Source organism: Rana temporaria, chromosome 5 (assembly GCF_905171775.1).
Source record: "Rana temporaria chromosome 5, aRanTem1.1, whole genome shotgun sequence".
Lineage (NCBI taxonomy): Eukaryota > Metazoa > Chordata > Amphibia > Anura > Ranidae > Rana > Rana temporaria.
In genome coordinates this window covers 365,797,867-365,813,754 of record NC_053493.1, presented here as the reverse complement: position 1 = coordinate 365,813,754, position 15,888 = coordinate 365,797,867, and the positions used below count along the sequence as shown (strand labels likewise).

At 41.8% G+C, this 15,888-nt stretch overlaps 1 protein-coding gene across 1 annotated transcript in view; it reads right to left on the bottom strand.

Moving 5' to 3' along the window:
* Nucleotides 1-15,888, bottom strand: part of VPS13B (vacuolar protein sorting 13 homolog B) — a 1,252,356-nt gene that overhangs the window by 540,944 nt on the left and 695,524 nt on the right.

The window sequence follows — 15,888 nt, the reverse complement described above, 5'->3', positions numbered from 1 at the left end:
ATAATGGAAACTCAAATGATTCGTTCCACAACCATTTATTCATAAGTCCTTCAGTTTATAGTCCATATGAAAAGATTATAGCAATGTGATAGGTTGTGTAACCATAAAAATGTCCATCCACAAATGTAAGCCTCCACAAGGGGATTATAGGCAAAATCCAGCAGGAGCTACAGAGTATAAAAGAGAAAAGAGACAACTCTAAGTGTAGCAAAATGTTGTTAATGTTGTAACTTCATCAAATGTAACCATATTGCTACATTTAGAGGCCCCTCTTTTCTCTTTTATACACAGATGTGACATGATGCTACTTGTATATCAAGACATTGCTTGTATATCAAGTCAAAATGTATTAAAACACTCTCAAACCAAGGTTTTATCGTATATCATTTTTTTCAGCCTGCTAACTTTTTCTACATATGCCAGTGTGTCTCTAAAACTTACTATCTAATGTCACAAGAAAATACAAACACATACATTTCCAAAGGGCCAGTTTAAGCAGTGGTCATATACTATATATATATATATATATATATATATATATATATATATATATATAGTTACACAGTAGGTGAGGTTGAAAAAAGACACAAGTCCATCAAGTCCAACTCATGTGTACGATAATATGTGACCAACGCCTGTGGAAGGGAATTCCACATCCTTGCTGCTCTTAAAGTAAAGAACCCTCTACGCAGTTTAAGGTTAAACCTCTTTTCTTCTAATTTTAATGAGTGACCACATGTCTTGTTAAACTCCCTTCCACAAAAAAGTTGTATCCCTATTGTGGGGTCACCAGTATGGTATTTGCAAATTGAAATCATATCCCCTCTCAAGCGTCTCTTCTCCAGAGAGAATACGTTCAGTGTTTGCAACCTTTCCTACAACTATGAATATAATTTGTAGTCACGGACAGGCTTGATTTATGTCAACTGAGTTTTTTCTAGGATACCTATCAAGAGCTCCCTCTTTGGAACATATGTGCCTTAACTACTTTGACTACCATGCTGTCTTCATAGTAAAATACTCACATTAGGTCTGAATGATTCCCTATTGGGAAGTTGGTCCTTTTATTTGAAGATTATGTGTACAAGACCCAAGAGGCAGTGGCTTCACTTTTGCTTATGCATTTGCACCTCTATGGGCGACATACACATGTTATGAATTCCAGTCTACCCTACTGGCCGATATTACTCTATTAATGATTAAGAGTGGGTTCAAGTGTACTGAATCCATCAGATGTGCTTCTGAAGGATTCCCTAAATGCGTTGAGTCCATGTGAACTATAATCTGAATCTTTGCATGTTGTGATCCCCTGTGGGGAGAGTAATTTTTACGGGTACATAATAAAGTTGTTTTTATGGTACTCAGTTTCACTTCTTTCTGTCCACATAAAGTTCATGACTTCATTTTATGTTCATATTTGTATATGATTTGCTAAAATGTGGACATATAGCACACACAGTCTGGGCTCTTCAGCTGTAGGACTATACTAATATATTTTACATTACAAACCCATGCAAACTTAGAATATACACATTTTTTATAGAGAGCACCCATGGTGAGCATTAAATCAATGACTCCTGTTCTGCAGGAAAGATTATTAGCTACATAGACTCTGTGCTGTGATTAATTATAAAAATAAAAATGTCATAAGAAGACTCTGGAGATCGCATACTGCATAACTATGCTTCTGCTTGTTGCCCAAAGCCTTAAAACTGCCATTTTTTACAGAGCATTTTTGGAAAAGAAAGAAAAATATGGCCATAGTCTATCTCTATCTATCTATTAAAATAGTACACGTTGTACAGCTATTATATATGCCTTACACAATTCACAATAATGTAACAGTGTACAGTCGTCAGTTTATGAAACTGCGAACAATAAATGAGGATTTGTATATGATCCAGGCACCTGGCTTACTGAGAAAATAATACAGTATTTACCAGTGTCATTCAGCTTCATTATCTGGTTGTAAATTGTGTACACTATGCAGACACTCCAGGAATAAAAAATAGTGCAATGTATTTACTCAAGTCATTTGGCCTGATTATCCAGGTTGTGCCGTCAAGTGACTTGCAGACCTCTCCATCAAATTTAGCCATGTGAAATGCTGTAATAAGCACATTGCAGCATGGGTGGTCTTATGAAAGCTTGCATAACACTGGTAAGAGCTGTATACTTTTACAGCAATTACAATGTTAAATGCTGAAATAAACACACTTAAAAGATGCCACTTGGAAAAGTTCACTCCGAAGGACAAAAACACGAAGGAGGGAAACGAAAGGGGGTAAAAAAATTAACTTGGTGTAGGAAAGTAGAACAGGTCAAACATAGTTTGCAACAACATAATAAATTAGGCATTATTACTACACTAATATATAGAGCTTCTGGGACTACTTTACCACTAAACAGTCCCAAGCAGTGTAAAAAAAAAAAAAGTTAACTTATTCCACAAAGCACCTGTCATGCTTTGTGCATCAGTAGTGTGTACATTTTGGATGCAGCACCTCAGTCGCAAATGTGCATAACTGTTGATATGGTTTTTACTATTATCAAAGAAACCATTATACATTTTTTTGTGCACAAACTACAATTTGTACGCCAAGTAGAACACATACTAGGGGATCCCTGCCATTCCTGCTGGGGGTGTCTCATAATTGAGAGTAATCTGCACCCCTAATTTCTATCAGTTCACCTTTCTGTGCTTGATATGCTGCTGGGGAAAGTTTCTCCAAATGATATGTAAGCTCATAACTATTCAGTGACAAATGAATACGCAATTTTTTATCTGGTTTACACTTTTCCTTCTTACACTAAATCGAGATAAACGGAGTTTGATCCCCATATCGCATATGAGCTCCCTCATCTTTCTTTACAACGTTCCCACACCTTCTCAGGCCAAGTCCTAACATAAACAATTTAATTCTTTCACTGATGCTTTGCAAATTGGTCCAAATACAAAGTTTATTTTCTTAGCAGGAATTTATCTTTGAGCATCAGGAAGAACAAAACACATAAGGTCTTCATCCTTGGCCCGCCTCAAGGCCTCAAGATGATCGCAGCTTTTTGGCCACACTGGTGCTAGGCCTTATCAAAATAACTCAACCTTCTTGTTCAATCACAAAGTGTCCCTCAGGACTAAACACTTCGACCACTGTTTAGGCCTAGGTAAACAGTAACAAGTGGTGTGTTCAAGCCTGCATTGCCTTTGCTCTCCAGCCCTAATCTAAATCTAGTTAAAAAAAAAAAAATGATTAACACTTTTCAAACTTTCATCTGAAAGAAATAACCTAAACCTCTCCCCTCCTGCTGCGTACCTCTGCAGCCACCCAGATTGAAATGAATGCAGGAAGCTGTGGTGTTCAGTCTGCCCTCTGCCCATAAGCACACACAGGAGTTCAATGCATACCATAAACTTGTCAGCGTGAAAAGAATTACTCACAGCTCAAAATATAAATCATCTATGGATATTGTAAGCAAATGCCTCCTTTTCCAGTTCAATGTAAACAAGTGCTCAGATGTGTTCCCTGCCCCCCCTTTTTCCCTTTAAGAGCTAGAGAGGAAAAAAATTCATTTAGAAGTTCACTCCACTTTAAAGAAGACTTTGAAAAATAATCAGTCGGCCTTGCAACCCTCAGAATAGAGGATGACTTGTACGCAAAACATACAAAGTTCAAAAATTCATAAATACAGCCTGAGGAAACTTATTTTTGTTTGACAATGTTCAATGCTTTAAAAGTAACTCACAAAGACAGGGTGGGAATTGCACAAGGGGTGGATAATTACGGACGGGTCCCAAGGCTTACTGGCCACACAAACATTTAAATTAGGTGCAGCATAGAATGTCCTTCAGAACCAATCACTAGAGTTAATGAAAAATCAAGATAATCGTAATAACATCAGCCAAGAATAATTAAGCCCAACTTCGGGCAAACTTTTCTTGAAAAAATAATGTTGCTCTTAGTAGTTAAGAAACAAAAGCAACTCCAATCGCAAGGTTTCAATACTCGCCTCCTTTCTGGTGCTGTAACCATAATAATTCATTCACACCTCAAAATGTTCTAAGTTTTCAGGGCTGAATGATGACATTCTCAGTTTCTCTGTAACCTTAACTCCACATATACCTTAGTGAATAACACTGTAATATCCAAGTATCCCTTATATAAAAGCTGTTCACAACACACAACAGGATCTTTGAAGGGCCTAGGTATTTTTTATTTATTTTTTATTACAGGTTCTTATATAGCACTGTCAATTTATGCAGTGCTTTGAACATAAATATTGTATATTCACATCAGTCCCTGCCCTCCAGGAGCTTACAATCCAAGGTCCCTAAAGCCCCGTACACAGGGGTCAAATGACGGGAGACATTGGTCAGTTCAAAGAAGAAAAAAAATGGCCCGTGTGTATGTCAGTTTGTACGGGTTTTGCCAGACGATTACGGTGGAAAACCAGTAGCTGACCGACTCCTGATCAGTGCTATCAGCCAATGACAAAGAGCTCTGATCGGATTGTTCTGGCGGGGGCTTTCCCCTGTCAGAACAAAACAGTTCAGTGGGGGAATTTGCTGCACTAACTTTGCATAGTTAGTACAACAGCTCCAACTGTTTTCTTTTGGGTTAAACAAAAAATAACTCTGTGTTAACCATATTTAAAAGATACGTATGGCTTTGGGCTTTTTTGCAGAGTAATACTTATAGGTGGATGCAGCATCTGTCCAATGCTGCATCTGTCCCCTGGTGCCTCTGCACTGAGAACCGAGCGATCAAACATCGGTGATCACTCGGTTCTGACAGCTCCCTGAGCAGAGAGATGCTGACTGTCACATCTCTCTGCTCTGCCCCCTCCTCGTTTATTGGAGTGATGGGCTGTGGAGGGGGAGGAGCAGCCAGCTCAGGCTCTTAGCGGCTCACTGAGAGGCTAAGCCGGTTGGCGGTCCAGGGACCTGGCGGATCCTGACTTCCATTGTTGTGATGACGCGAATCCTGGACGGACTTCTGTGACGATAGTAGGTAGCGGACTTCAGCCTGCTCTCTGCTGAAAATGGGTCAAAGGAGTGCAAAACAAAAATGCACTCCTGTGATCCATAGGAAAAGTACAGCCAAATGAGCTTTCCTTCAACTCACATTCATACATACAGTATATACTAGGGCAAATATAGACAGGAGCCAATTAACCTGCCAGCATGGTATAAGCTTGCCTACACAGCAACAGCTTTAGGCCCCTTCACACCTATGCACTGTGAGAACACTCATTAATGCTACACACAGCACTCTGTGCATGATGTTGCAGTGCCATTCATTTAGAATGGCACCCCACACAGATTACAGTAGCTGCCAATGAACAACACTGCAGTGTACAACAATGAACCTCCAGTACACAGTAGTGTGCTGTGATAAAATAAGGTTTACGGTCAGTTTTTTTGTTCTGTTGCTGCATGCTGGCAGACCATTTAAAATCAATGCACCCCATGTTTATACCGTATGCATGCACTAATATACACAAATAGAATGGGCAGGTATGAAAGGCACCTTGCCTTTTGCCGTAACCCTGGATCTCAGGGGCAGACTTTTTGCATTTAACTTGAAATAAGCAACCACATATGACTGCCAAGCCCCCCTATTAGAGAGCCAGTTTTAAGAGAAGTGTTTAGATATCAAGCTACCCTAGCTACAAGCAAATTGTGTTATATACTCAAAAAGCCTAACTTGAGGCATTTAAAAAAAAAAAAATGTTAAAATATCCAACAGATTTTAGATGTCTATCTGTGACCCCACTGGGTAGATTTCCTCACACTTTATGATTGCCACCAGGACAGGCAAAGGCACAGACAGTCAAAAAAAAAAAAATGTTTCCCCCCCCCCCTCCTAGAGTTCTCAGTGGAGAAACTGCACACCGCTTCTTGTATTTCAGAAGCCAGCAGTGCCTCCTCATCAGTGCCCATGAGTTCCACCCATCAGTGCCTATCAGTGCTGCCTATACGTGCCTATCAGTGCGGCCTATCAGTGCCCATCAGTGTCGCCTATCAGTGCTCAATGTCGCCTATCAGTGCTCATCAGTTCTGCCTATCAGTACCCATCATCAGTGCCCCTTTATCAGTGCCCATCAGTAAATGAGAAAACATACTTATTTACCAAATTTTACAGAAACAAATTTTAATTATTCATATTTTTTTTATTTGTTTAGCAAAAATAAAACCCCCAATGATCAAATACCACCAAAAGAAATCTCTATTTGTGGGAACAAATAAGATACAAATGTTGTTTGGGTACAGCATTACATGACTGCACAATTGTAATTTAAAATGTAAGAGCACTGAAAATTGGCCTGGGCAGGAAGGGGGGGGGGGGTGCTCAGTATTGAAGAGGTTAAAGAAAATCTGTTCAAAACTAAATGCAGGATGTGCCAGGAAAAAATAAAATAAGTCAAAAGATACTATTTCAAGGCTTGTCATTGTGATACTGTCTACAAAGCATAGTGAATAGTAAGCTCTAGATGTCATTGGCACCATTCTTGTTCCAGGTTAGTGATGGCAAATAAATCTCTACTTGGCTATAGACAGAAAATCCATATAATTGTGTCAACCCCCCAAAATATAAAAATAAAAATACACAAGATAAATGTAACTATTCAAAACAAGAACAAAAAAAAGGCAAAACTTTGAATTAAAAACATTTTTAACCAATAAAAATTTGCACAGCACACTGCGATGAAAAAAACTACTTTCCAATCCAACAATGTAGAGTTATGAGTGGGAGTCCCTCATAACTTTACTCAAAAGAGCAAAACTCATAATAATTTGCTTTGTTCCCCTCCCTAAATTTTCTACATATTTCTAATTGCAGAAGAGACATAAAACAGAAGCCTTGTAAGAACTAAGCAGAGGTGGAAATGAACACAGACAAGTGTAAAGTGCACAGGATGGTCATATAGCATGTGGGCTTTAATGCTTTTAATGTTGCCTGCAAACTTAAGAGTGCAGGATAGAGCTGGGTGGACAGAGGAAAGGTATAATGACCTACTTTAAATACATTATTAATATGCAATAAGCCCTTTTTTAAGTTGTATGTGTTGGGCTTTGCGGAATATTACAGTACATACAAAACAGATTTGTCAAACACAAAATCTGGGCACTGGCACTGATATATACACAGAAGGCAGTCCTAAAGCAATCAAAAGCTAAAACCAGTTCAATAGAAGTAATATCATGCCTAATCATGTGTATACTGTACATGACAAACGCTTATTAAAGTGGTTTGCTCTTTTTTGTAAACTAGCACACTGAACATATGATGAAAATTGTGTCAAAAATTACTGTTTTTAAAGGACTGTAGTCCTTTAACCACTAATTTTCAGCTTTCAACTCATTTTTTTTTTTAAATCAGAAAAATGTTTTATTGTGCCAAGAATAAAAGAAATTCAGATACAATAATATAAATCAGCATACATGAGAAATACACAGAGTATCATCACTGAAAGGCAAGTAGCGTACACATGTCAGCACTAAGGCACAAGAAAGGTACAAAAACCATACATTGTAATAACGAAAGTAACACTGGGTCGGGTAGGCAAAAAGAAAACACCCTGCCCTCCACTAGACCAAACACTAGGCCAACGGGCCTTATAGAAATTCTGCACTGCACAGTCTGCCCAGTCATTCAGAACCCTCGCCCACCAATAATGAAATCTCACGAGTCCACAGTATAATGCCCAGTAGTGTAAATATTGCCATGCACGAGCTGGCATTAAGCCCTGGGGGAGAGTACCACCTACATCTGCAACAACCGAGTCATGACCAGTCTCGGAGATGCCAATCCAGGCGTCTCCAACCAGGGCTGCCAGATGGAGGAGAATTTTTTGGGTGCATTTCTATGCTGATACGTGTAGTGCTCCCTTACAATAATGAGGTTTACCTGGTCGACCCATTGTTTTTTAGTCGGGACGTGCGGAGTCTAGCTATCTGTTTCCTTGCTAGATATAAAAGCCTAATCACTGCTATATTAACCGGTGGAGGATATACCTCTTCGTCAACAGCACCTAGTATGCATACCTTGGGGTCCAACGGGACCCTGACCTGAAACACCGAGGAAATAACCTCAGTGACACTTCTCCAGAACCGATGCAATTTGGGACAGCGCCACATTAGGTGAATAAGTGAACCTTCCACCCCACAATGTTTGGGACACAGAGAGGAATCCCTCCTTCCCCAACGGAACAGTTGAATGGGTGTGCGGTAGACCCTGTGCAAAAGAAACAGGTGAGACAGTCTATGGGATTGTGAAACTGAGGTCAAGGGACCTGCTTGCAGACAAGAGTCCCATGTCTCCCCGTCAATGTCCCCCAGGTCCTCCGCCCAGCCTCTCCTACATGGTAAAGTCGCTGAGTTCTGTATAGACGACAGAAGGGAGGAGTATACCTGGGATATCATTCCTTTTTTATCTTTGCCAGTGGATATATCTATGATCAGCCTATGACTAGACAGTTGGAGGACAGAAATCCGACCTTGGGCCTGAAGGGCATGTCTGAGTTGCAAATATCTATAAAATTGCTGCCTAGGTAGATCAAACTCATTTTGTAAGTCTTGAAACGATTTAAGTACATTGTTATGGTAGATCTGGGCAATATTCTGAATCCCTGCCAATTTCCAAGATAGGAAGCCGTCAAGTTTGAAGACCTCCATCAAATTCAGGTTGTCCCACAGGGGAGTATCCACTAAAAATCCCGAGACGCCCAAAGTTGACTTGACCGTAGTCCACAGTTTTCCCAAAAGGACCAGTGTGGGCGCTGCCCGTGGTAGATGCGGAAACCCCGCCTCCAGACATGTCAAAACCGACATGTTCCCCCGATCCCACTCGGAGCAGCTTGTCAATGGAATCATTGTCGCTAACCCGCCCCATACCACACAAATGCTGTAGTTGGGAAGCAAAAAAATAAAATTTAGGATTGGGGACCGCCGCTCCCCCTTGGTCTTTGTCATATTGCAATGTAGATAGTCGAATGCGGGCAACCTTCTTTTTCCAAATCAATGATCGAAACAGGGAGTCTATACGGGTGAACCAGCGACGAGGTATCCACTGAGGGGAGTTATGCATAATATATAAAAGTTGGGGGCCCCACACCATCTTAATTAAATGTATGCGTCCTATCACTGACAACGGGAGTTTACACCAGGTATTGCACGTCGATTGTAGGCGTTTGAAAAGGGGTAAGAGGTTCTCCTCCAAATATTTCTGTGGGTTGACTGACACCTGAACCCCCAGGTATTTAAAGGATGTAACCACCTGCAAGGACCCTGCCGCCTCTGGTAAAGAGTCAATCGGGCCATCAACAGGTAACAGAACGGATTTGCTCCAATTAATTGAAAAACCTGACAAGGAGCCAAAGTGTTGGATTAGCTCCATAGCCGCTGTTAGGGATGTATCCACATCTCCCAGATACAACAAAGTATCATCTGCGTAAAGTGAGATTTTCTCTATACAGTCGCCTCTCTGGAATCCGGCTATCAAGGGGGAGGACCTAATCAAAGCCGCCAACGGTTCGAGGGCCATAGCAAAAAGCAGGGGTGACAAGGGACACCCCTGCCTTGTGCCTCTATACAAAGGAAAGGGGTCCATGAGGTCCCCATTCACTCTAAGCCTGGCCGTGGGGGCAGCATACAGTAGGCGTACCCATTGCAGAAAGTTGTCGCCCAATCCAAAACGACCCAGGACCTCCCACAAATAAGGCCATTCGACGCTATCAAAGGCCTTGGCCGCGTCTAAGGATAGTATCGCTCTCTGGCCTTCGTTATCGGCGGGTATCTGTAGATTAAGAAAAAGACGCCTAATGTTAATGGCCGTGGATCGGGAGGGGATGAAACCTGACTGATCTGTGTGTATAAGCTTATTTATGACCTTGGCTAATCTGGTGGCTAAAACTCTGGCTAATAATTTAACGTCAGTCGTCAATAATGATATAGGTCTATAAGAATCAGCACTCTGGGGATTCTTACCCGGTTTCAGTAATAACACAATTATGGCTTCATTCATAGATTGGGGCAGTGAGCCTCGCTCGAACGAATCCACAAACACATCTTTCAAAAGAGATATCAGACCATCTGAATAGCGCCCATAAACCTCCGCCGGCAAGCCATCCGAGCCCGGAGACTTACCAGGAGAGGAGAGCGCTAAGGCATCTAGTATCTCATCCACCGTGAGTGGAGCATTCAATTGCGCCACCTCAACGGCCGCCAGGCGCGGGAGAGGACACTGATCCAAAAAGGAAGTAATCTCCTCCCTCGTGGGCGAGACCTTAGAGGAGTACACATCAGCATAGAAATCCTTAAATGTGGACAATACCTCCGCGTGAGAAGACACTAGTGTCCCAGAACCATCCTTAATTGACTCTATATGGGCCGACCCCCTCTGCGATTTCACCATCATAGCCAGCATATGACCAGTACCCTCCCCGTCTTCAAAATATTTCTGCTGTAGGAAGAATCTCTTATTCTCGGCCCTAGTCAGAGTTACATGTTTTACCATATTCTGTGCCTCATTCCACGCCCGTTCGGTATTCTCAGAGGGGGAGTCCACGTAAGCTGACTCAGCCCTCTCAGCCTCCCGAAGTACAAATTCAACTCATTTTGAATGTCATGCAACACTGTACCCATTTGAAATTTTGATTTTTTTCCACCCCACAAATAGAGCTTTCTTTTGGTGGTATTTGATCACCTCTGCGGTTTACTTTTTTTTGTGCTATAAACGAAAAAAGAGCGAAAATTTTGAAGAAAAAACACAATATTTTTAACTTTTTGCTATAATAAATATCCCATAAAAAAATAAAAAAAAATCTTCCTCAGTTTAGGCTGATTTTTGGTAAATATATTGATTGGTTTGCGCAAAAGTTATAACACCTACAAAATAGGGGATATATTTATGGCATTTTTATATTTTTTTTACTAGTAATAGCAGTGATCTATGATTTGTCTCGGGACTATGATGTTGCGGCGGACAGATCAGACACCTTTGACACTATTTTGAGATCATTGACAATTATATGGCGATCAGTGCAAATGTCACTGGCAAGGGTTTAACACTAGGGGCGATCAAGGGGTTAAATGGGATTCCAAGGGAGTGATTTTAACTGTGGGGGGGGAGGGGACTGACTGTGAGAGGTGATCTGTCTCCTCTCCCCTGACAGGACGTAAATATGTGTGTTTACACACACAGATCCATGTCCCTGCTCTGTGACATGCAATCGTGGGTGCCTGGCGGACATCACAGACGCCAGGCACACACATCGGCTCCCGAGTGATGCGGCGGACGCACGAGTGTGCCCCCTAGCGGCCGTGAACATATCCATCTTCACCCCTCTTCTATCCAGGGCCATGGACTCTGGCTCTGTGACTGGCTGGAGTTGTGTGGGAGATGACAGTCACAGCATGGCCCCTGTAGAAACGGCACGATTGTGCCCTTTATTCAATGCAAATGTGCTGATGACGTCGGCACAAGCATATATGGTAAATATCTCCTAAATCATGCAGGTTTAGGAGATATTTCCAATACCTATAGGTAAGCCTTATTATAGGCTTACCTGTAGGTAAAAGTGGTATGTAAGGGTTTACAACCACCCTCTGTGAGTCCGACCATGGGTCCCGTGCACTCAATGTCTGCCAGGAATACCTGTGATCATCTCACGGAGAGTAAGAATGGGGAAATAATGATGTAAACAAGCATTTCCCCATCACTTCCTAGTGATAGGACACTGAGCACAGCTCCCTGTAATCAGGAGTGGTGATCAGTGTCATGTCACACATAGCCCATCCACCCTACAGTTAGAAGCACTCCCTAGGACTGACTTAACCCCTTCAGTGCCCCCTACTGGTTAACCCCTTCACTGCCAGTGTCATTTTTACAGTAATCAGTGCATTTTTTAGCACTGATTGCTGTATCAATGACAATGGTCCCAAAATGGCATCAAAAGTGTCCGATGTGTCCACCATAATGTCACAGTCACGATAAAGATTGCTGATCGCCACCATTACTAGTAAAAAATTAGAAAAATTAATAAAAATGCCAAAAAATGATCCCCTATTTTTCAAAATTGTCGCTCTATTTTTGTTTATAGCACAAACAATAAAAAAAACAGGTGATCAAAAACCTCCAAAAGAAAGCTATATTTGTGGGGGGAAAATACGTATTTTTTTTGGGAGACACGTCACACGACCACGCAATTGTCAGTTAAAGCGAGGCAGTGCCGAATCGCAAAAAGTGCTCTGGTCTTTGGCCAGCCAAATGGTCCGGGGCTTAAGTGGTTAAGGGGACGTCTAGAAATGAATTACCACAAATTAAAATGTACCTTTAGCCTGAAATTTCCCCTGTAAAATAACAATGTCATTTCTGTAAAAGGCACTGCTGACTATGACTGCTACTCTCATGAGATTTGGAGTGGAATTTGATGATCTCACTACTGTGCAGCTTACTGTTCTCCTTGCTGGAGAGAAAGCTGTGCAGGGGACCACTGTGCAACACTGATCCTGCGGCTCTAAACTACCAAGATTTCCACCAACACACACATAGTGTGGAACATGACTAAGAGGAAAATAATCAGCTGGAGAGAACCTCTTGGACACAACAAGATGAGTAGGCTCAACTGGTAACCAGACCCTGTGTAAGGGGGCAGTCTCTGTATAAATAGTTCATAAGAAGTCCATGTAAGTATAGAGTTTATAGGACAGGAGGAAGTGATCCTAAGATATGTTTCCAAGCACTAGGGCAGGAGCAGAAGAAGGATCTAAATGACAGGCAGGAGAGAGCAGAGGGGATAAAGGTGGGCCACAGCATGTGCAGATTACGTCACAAGAGGCGGGGGGGTCGGTCCAGCTTCATCCCCCCTTCTCAGCTTTCCACTTGAGATCTTCCGCCTGGCCTCCTCCACACAGCAGCGGACCCTGGTGGTCCACATTGCGGACATCCCGACTCCCTTTTTCCTGAAGAAATTGTCATACTTCACTCCATGTGAGTTGCCCCTTGTATTTAATTGCACCTAATAAACCTGTAAACTGTCTGCACTTAGAGGCACTTTTTGTTCTCTCTCCTGCTAAAGAACCTCTTGACAATACTAGTGGCTAATCCTTCATCCTTTTTTTTGAGGTACAGCTTCTGTGTGACCAGTAGGCAATAAAAGATAAGGGACTCAGTAACACAAAATCCTGCTGTGTTAATGCAGATTGCATCATATGTTTAATTTTATATTACTTATAGCTGACTTTAAAGCAGACCTAAAATTATAAAGTTGCTTTGGGTCCTCCACTCCACACACTTCGATAAAAATATATTTATACTGGGTATGGGTATTTAGGTTGTATAAGCAATAGGTGCACACAACAAAAGTTGTTTTCTGACATTGGGCGTCACTGAAACCGTCGACTTGCATATATTGTGGAATAGTTTGGCTTTGAAGAATTTACGCACAAGCTTATAACAAACCAGTATTCTAAACTCTGAAACCCACTCTCCCAGTACTACGAAAATCAAAGAGAAAAATATATATTTTTTTTCTTTTTGTCCATCAATCCCTACAGACATGCATGGCTTACTGAATAGAAATAAGGCATATTAATGAAAATAGGAGGACTAGTTAAGATTATTTCAAGATACAGATGAAACACCCTCATCTGTTCAGTATTAGTGATGCCAATGAAGGAAGAGGAGGGTGGGATCACTGCTCATTGATGCCTCACCCATTATGCTGTAACGCTGTGCTTCAGGGAACTGTGAGACAAAGGAAGATGAGAGCTGATTGTCTGCATTTTTATACAAATAACCCTATCCTAATGTATTGCAGGTTTACAGTAGAAATCATATTAATGATTTATGTAGTATCTGGTAAACATTTTCTGAGGTCAGAGGGGAAATGTCAATATATATCTTCATCTATTAATATGATGTAAGCTGAACCTTTTAGCTGGAAGATGGAGAGTTATTAGAACCAAATACTATAAGACAACTTCTAAACTCCCAACAGTAAAACAAACACATGTAGAGCAGGAACAAGTGGCATATTTTTATGAGTATTTGGTCAGTATCGATCAGTTAAAGAAAGGGTCCCTAAACTTTCTAAAAAAATAAATAAAATAAAAACAAAAAAAGCAGAGAATGGGAGTAAACAACTGCCCAGCTGAGCACTTCCATGTTCATTTTTCACAGATCAGTAAATGAATGTTTGGTGATCTCCCGCTGTTCTCCATCTTGACACCCACCATGTTGTCTTGGGCACCCAGGAGGATCAAATAAGTCTGAGGTGGAGGGTAGCGTCAGCCTGGGGGCTTGTGCATTACTCTACATGTATAAGTGATCGAGCAGCTGCCTGAAGCACTTCTCCTAGAAAGCCAACAGTCAGGAGTAAAAAAGCAAACTCCAGCAGCCAGGAGTCTGTTTACACACAACACATGTCATGGTTACATCAGCAACAGCGATGGGGTTAAAGCTCAATTCCAGGATAAGCAGATAGGCCCGGATTCACGTAGCACTTACGCCGACGTATCTACAGATACACCGCGTAAGTGTAAATGTGCGCCGTCGTATCTATGCGCCGTGCCCATAGAACTAGATACACCTGAAAATAGGCTTCCTCCGACCGACGTAACTTTCCTACGCCGGCGTATCTTGGGCGCATATTTACGCTGGCCGCCTCATTGCAAATATGCAAATGAGGGAGATACAGCGATTCACAAACGTACATGTGCCTGACGCATAATATACACGGTTTGCGTAAGGCTTCCGTCCGGCGTATAGTTATTCCCCATCTATGAGGCGCAACTCATGTAAAGGTATGGACCAGGGAACAGACGTCGTATTTTACGTTGTTTAAGTAGTAGTACGTGAATAGGGCTGGGTGCAGGTTAGGTTCAGGTCGTAGGCATTGAGCCGTCGTATCTTAGGGAGTATATTCAACATGATTCTTAACATGCACACTGGGATACGTCCACGGGACAGCGCATGCACCGTTCGTTCGGCCCATCATTTGCATGGGGTCACGCTTCATTTAAATGGATCACGCCCACTTCCACCTATTTGGAATTAGGCCGGCTTACGCCTATGATTTTACGTTACGCCAGCGCAACGTTGGGAGCAAGTGCTTTGTGAATACTGTGCTTGCCTCTCTGTGTTACGTCGGCGTAGCGCATATGAGATGCGCTACGCCGGCAGAAATATGCGCCGATGTGTGTGAATCCGGCCCATAGTGTCTAAAAAAAACTTGAACAGTTGGCAGGTATTAAAACATATTGAAAATGACCTTTGAAGTTACAAAAATATGTTAAATAACAAATCAGATTTTAATAATAAGGTTTGGATATACTTTAACTACCACAGACCCAATGATTCATCAGAATCACACACTTACTTGCATGCATCCCTTCCATATGCATGGGGAGAGATTTTTTTTCTTACACACAACTGGGATAAAGGTAATAGGGTTACATATCACCTTTAAGACCTTTGGGTTTAACCTGCTACTTGCAGGTCTGTGGTGTTTAAATGTACCCACTGAAGGTCCTTCAAGGCTTTAGCATGTACCAGATTCCTCTCACCAGCATATGCCTAAGGCCTCAAGGCTCAGGGGACTTTCTCCCCTCTCTCCTCTCCCATGCCTCAAGGCTCAAGGGACCCACTCTGCATTTACGACAGATTAAATTCTGGAAGTACTTCTCAACCATCTTTTAATCTGTAGCTGAATCTAACATTTGGAGCTGCAAATCAAATCTAGAGATCTGGAGCCACTTAACCTGGCCATAGTTTCTGCGACACTGAAACCCTTTCCACTAAGCCACTTGATTGGACAGTGTGGCCCGGTAGAGGAGAGAGGGGAAGAAGCTGCAAAATGACTGTCTGCATTAGCCCCACCCATCTG